General features: G+C 37.8%; 1 pseudogene; it reads left to right on the top strand.

Moving 5' to 3' along the window:
• The first annotated feature begins 357 nt into the window (after positions 1-357).
• On the top strand, positions 358-461 carry LOC132231945 (U2 spliceosomal RNA; annotated as a pseudogene).
• Positions 462-6,104: the final 5,643 nt, after the last annotated feature.

The raw sequence follows: 6,104 nt of genomic DNA, 5'->3' as shown, positions 1-6,104 counted from the left end.
TCTACTCTACCCTTCACTCACTCATCTATAGCCAAACAGTGTTCTTGTTATTTCTAGAATATACAAATATGCTCTGCTCAGGGCATTAGCTGTAGTGTTCCCTCTTCCTGGAATACTCTCTCTCCAGACACATATTTGTTCACTCCCTCACTTCAGTCAAGTCCTGGTTCCAATCTTATCTTTCCAAGTAGACTTATCCTGATCACTCTATTTAATATTTCATCCTTCTCTACCTCTCACTCCTAACACTCTCAATTCACTTACTTTGTTCTTTTTTCTTTTTATTCCACAGCACTTACCATCTTCCATCATACCATACAATGTATGTTATCATTCTTTAATGTGTTTGCATTTACTATCGCTTCTCGGCCTTTTGGCTAAGATCAAGTGTAGTATCTGTTCTTATCAGTTTAATGTGTTTGCATTTACTTATGATGTTTATTGATTATTATCCATCTTCCTCTCCTAATAAGTAAATTCCATGAGGACTATTATGTTTGTCTGATTTGTTCACTGATGTACCCCAAGCATCTGGCACATAGTAGGTACTCAGTAAGTACAGAATGAATGAATGAATAAGTATAAAATTTAGAGCTCAAGAACTCAAATACCAGTATGAATAACAGTAGATGTCAGCACTAGACATAGGTCCTCCCTTACCATCTCATGTATCATCATTGTGAACAATTTCATCTGCTTAAAGGCAGAACCTAGTAGGGCCAAGGAAAGTTCTCTAAATTCAAATCCCTCTTAAGACTTTCAGTTTAACTCTCAAAGATGTTGTGATGAAATTTTAAGCCTTAATTTATATTGTTCTCAGTAAAGTGCTTTTAGAGAGAGGGAAAAAACAACATAAGGGACAAAATTCGAGTGTGGTAAAGATGTCCTCAAGAACTAGACTTGAAGACATAAAATTCTTGTAAGTAGCTTATTTTTTTTTGCTGTTGTTTTTGATCACAAGTATTAGTGTAAAATTTTCTAAATGGGAGAGTTGGGTACAGTGATTCTCTCTAACGTCAATCCACAAAAGCTGCATTAAATCACAAATCCCAATAGAGAAGATTCAACTACTTACTAATGTAAAAAAACTTTATGAAACTAAACTAAAAAACTCAGTAGATTGTGTTTGGAACCTGGATATATTTACATTATTCTGTCATCATTTCCTTTGCCAAATCCTTATAGAATAGCTTTTAGTATAAAGTTCAAGTTTACTGACATGTTTTACCAAACCTTTAACCTTGTCCTTGCCAACATTTCCAGACTTATCTTCTGTTTCCTTCTTCCTTGCACCTTTTGTTCCAGCCATAATAACATTAAAATAACAGATTTCCCCTTGCCTTCCTGGCCTTCAAGTACTGTTATCTATACTGCGGATGCTCTTGCCACCAATCTTTGTTTAGTGAACTCTTACACATCTTTTGGATCTTAACACAAAATAAACCTTTTTTGGAAAAGCCTTCTCTGACTTACAGATTAGGTAAGATCCCCTGTTAGAGTCTCCTTTCTTTTATAACATTTTATACATTTTGGAAGTATATATTTATTTATGTGATTGTTTGCCTTAGTTTTTTTTTTCTCCCTCAAAACACTAGACACTAGGTTTCATGATCACATTAACCATATTTACTTTTGTTAAATTACTGTCTTCACTTCTCTAGCGTATACTAGGCCCACAATATATATCAAAAGAAAGAATGAATAAATTTATTAATTAGATAATTAATTCCCACACCCCACCTCTTGACTATGTTAGGTTCCCCTATTATGATATCCACTTACTGTAGTTTTTTACTTTATGGCAATTGCCCCACTTCCCCACCCCCTATACAGACACACACACACACACACACACACACACACACACACACGCTAAGAACAACATGAAGAAGAAGGAAAACACATATGTGATCTTTGACTATGACATAGGTAAAGCCTGTCATATTGCTTGGCACGTAATATATTCAGAGCAAGTAGATATTAAGTGAAAGTTTTGTTTATGCCTTTCAACACTTCCCTCTTAGGACAGAAATATTTCTTACTATAAATCTGTTTCAGAAAATATTTTGGCCAGGTTATATTTCAGAGCTGATACAGTTCTGAAGGCTAGAGTCAGTGTCCAAATTCTGCCAAAATGAGTTTTATTAATGAATTAAATAAAGTTGACATAATGGAAAAGGGAAATTAATCTAAAATTCTAGATTCTACATATCCTCAGTATCACTGAGTCTAAGAAGAAAGATCTAATTTGGGAAAGGCTAATTAAAACTAATTAAAATATAATGTAGCTTTTTCTGTAAGATCTGCTCTACCATCTCTTACTAGATTATATTTCTAAAATACAATTTGCAACAGGGTCAAGGGACAACAATCCTGTGAACTACTTGTAGGCCTTACATTATGTTAATTCTTGGTCCTCACCTGTGACTTTTTGTTACTCCCTAAATCTAATGATTTACTGAAGCCAGATCATACTGACCTGAGATTTTATAGTTTCAGGAATCTGTGAGCAAGTTGTTAAAACATTGGCAGTATTAAAAATGGCTATCACAAGAGTATTTATACTACAGAAATTGATGAATGCTACAAATTTAAGTTTTTGTCCCCAGAGAGCCACTTGTTAAATATTTACTAACATAACACTGCTAGGATTCCTCTTGGCAATATCTTGATAATACTTTGAAATTACATTATGATGTCTATGCCACAAATTAAGCACCATATAAATTGACACTTGATGCATTATCTTTATCTTTGTATCACCACCTATCATCACAGTTTTGGGACACAATATATTTCAATAGGTATTTTAATATTAATGAAAAATATCTATTTTGGCTTATATAACAATATAACCCTCAGATCATATCACAACAACCAAAAATACTGTAGTTCTTAAATAATGATATGGCATCTAAATTTTGGTATAATTATTTTAAGACTTGAGAAGATAAATAAACATTTCAAGATATTAATAGATGCCTTAAAGTATCAATGATGATATACACTGAGTGGCCAGATTATTATGACCACCCCATCAGTACTTCATTGGGCCACCTTTTGCCTTCAATACTGTGGCAATTCTTCTTGGCATTGACTCCAGTTGATGCGAGGAATCTGACACCATGCCTGATGAATAGCACTGTCCAGTTCTGTGAGATTTGATGGTTGTGGAACCAGCTGCCTGATGGCTTTTAACTTCGTCCCACAAATGCTCAATTAGATTGAGATCTGGTGGTTGTGGGGGCCGCCTAAGCAAGGTAAAGTCTCCCTAATGTTCTTGAAACCACTCCTGCACACTACAAGCACCATGGCATGGCGCATTATCTTGTTGGACAAAGCCATCTCCATTGGGATATGCCATCAACATGATAGGATGAACTTGATCAGCAACAATACTTAGGTATGTTGTGCTCTTCAGAGGTTGTTCCACACGAATTCAAGGGCCCAAATCATGCCAGGAAAACATGCCCCAAACCATAACACTGCCCCCACCAGCTTGAAGGGTTGTACTCATGCATGTGGGGTACATGCTTTCATACTGTTACCGCCAAATTCTCACTCTGCCATCTGCATGATGCAATTGGAAACGTGATTCATCGGACCATATGACTTATTTCCAATGCTCGACTGTCCAATCCTTGTGTTCCTGTGTGAATTGGAGATGTTTTATCTTGGTAACTGCAGACAGCAAAGGTGTTTGAACAGACCTTCGGCTTCCATATCCCATTCGATGGAGTGTACGGCTAATTTGCCTACAAACGTCAGGTGGTCATAATAATCTGGCCACTCAGTGTACATCAAAAGGAAATGATAAATAAAATTATGGGATATAAAGAATAATCTCACCTTGTAACAGGCACAGACTACTTAAGTATAGCATCTCTTTACAACACAATGAAGTTCTCCCCTGAAATTTTTAACAATTGTAGATGCTATTTGAAAAGTGAAGTGCTTTAAATATGGAGAAGTCACAGAAACAAGTCTTCTTTGTTATCTTCTTTTATGCTCCCTGACACCATAGTCCTGAGAAGATATCAATGATTACTCAGAATTGTTCTCATTCTTAGATCTTTTATTCTACTTTTCCATTTTCTTTAAATAGTTCTATTCTCTCGATGGGCAAGATAAGAATTAGTGAAAGAAACCATTATAATCCCTTTGTCCATTTTCTCCTGATCTGCTGTTATGTCTCTTTCAACCATGAATTAGTGTATTCACTGAATATTTAAATGTATCTTGGTTGTATAAACATATTAAGCCAAAGAATGAGATATTATAAGAAATATAAATGCAATCATTACACTCAATTATAATTAACTTTCTCCCTAGAGAAAGGGTATAAGACAAAGATGCAACTATCCTTACTTCTATTTAACACTTTGTTCTATCACTAGTCAGTGCAATAAGACATGGGGAAAGGAGATAGGAGTAGTGTAATGGTTAGATAAAATAAATGAAAATAGTAGTACCTAAAGATAACATGATTTTTTACATTGAAAATTCAGAAGAATCCACGGACAAATTTTTAGAATTAATAAATGACTTTTGAAAGGAGATTGTGTACAGAGACAAACACAAATTGTATTTCTATGTATTAACAATGAAGGTAAAGTTTTTAAATGTTAATTACAGTAGCAGCAAAACATATCATATGCTGAAATAAATCTAACAAAATATGCCCATAACTTTAGATTAAAACTCCAACAGAGTATGAGAAAAATTAGAGATAAATAAATGAGTATGTATACATGTCCACAGATTGGAAATTCAAAATTATAAAATGTCAATTATTCCCAACTTAATAGATAAACTTATTGCAGTGCCAAATAAATGCCAATAAGAGTTTATTTATAAGTGTGTATATAAATGGACAATCATATTTTAATACCTATATGGAAATGAAAAGTACTAAGACTAACTTGGCGATCTTTAAGAACTCAGACATAGCTGGAAAACTTGCTCCACTTATCAATAGCTAAGTTATAGTAACATGAAAAATGTGTTATTGCTGCACTACAAAGTTTACCATCTATCCTATCTAATAATAGAGAAACATGGTAGTTATCTGTAACTTCTCTATCCTTCCCATTGGCTAATCAGCAAGAGATGCAAATTAATCACCAGCCAAGATGGCGGTTAACTGCCAACAAAGATGGCGGCTAATTTGCATACTGCAGGCAGGGCGGGACAGTACCATCCCACCTGCTCCACTGCCATCCGGGCCTGCTATTTGCGACCCGGGTGGCAGGTGGCCCGTATGGGAACAGACCCAGGGCTGGCAGCGGAACCCCGGCTATTGGCCACGGGCTAAGCCCACAAACAGCCCTCCAGCGGGGATCCCCGGCCTATAGGTGCTAATGCACCGATCTGCCACTGGCCACGTCCATGGCCCTCCAGCGGGGATCCTAGGCCAACAGGTGCTAATGCACTGATTTGCCAAAACGCACACCCGGGCAGCCTTTGCCCTGCATGAACTATGCAGCCGGGAGAGGGGAGTGGAGCCACTGGGAGCAGGGCGGGAACTTCCCGGCATTGGTGTCAGGCAGCTCAGAGCAGAGTGCGAACTATCCCCACTGGTAGCTGCTTGCTCATTCACTTACTCGCTCATTCATTCACTCTTTCACTCACTCATTATTCACTCACTCAGCAAACCCTCTCAGGTCCATGGCACCAGGCCAGGCACTGAAGTTGAAGCAGGATAAGACAGAGCTATGTCCTCAAGATGTTAGTAATTCAGTATGCAGCCAGGAGAGGGGCGCTGGGAGGCTGGGAGCAGGGGGGAACTTTCCTGGGTTGGGCTTCAGGGAGCCAGGAGTGGGGCCGGAACTTCTACCATATTGCCATGGCAATGTGGCAGAAGTTCCCGCCCCTTAGCTGCTTGCTCATTCACTTACTCTCTCATTCATTCACTCATTCACTCACTCATTATTCACTCACTCAGCAGACCTCTCAGGTCCCTGGCACCAGGCCAGGCACTGAAGTTGAAGCAGGATAAGACAGAGCTATGTCCTCAAGGTGTTAGTAATTCAGTAGGGCAAAGCAGGCACATGAATGAGGCAGTTGTATGCACAGATGCAGTGTACTGGGTTCGGTGAGGGCTG

The sequence above is a fragment of the Myotis daubentonii genome, chromosome 3 (genome assembly GCF_963259705.1).
Source record: "Myotis daubentonii chromosome 3, mMyoDau2.1, whole genome shotgun sequence".
NCBI lineage: Eukaryota > Metazoa > Chordata > Mammalia > Chiroptera > Vespertilionidae > Myotis > Myotis daubentonii.
The sequence above is the reverse complement of the archived record's forward strand: the minus strand, read 5'-3'. Positions and strand labels throughout refer to the sequence as shown.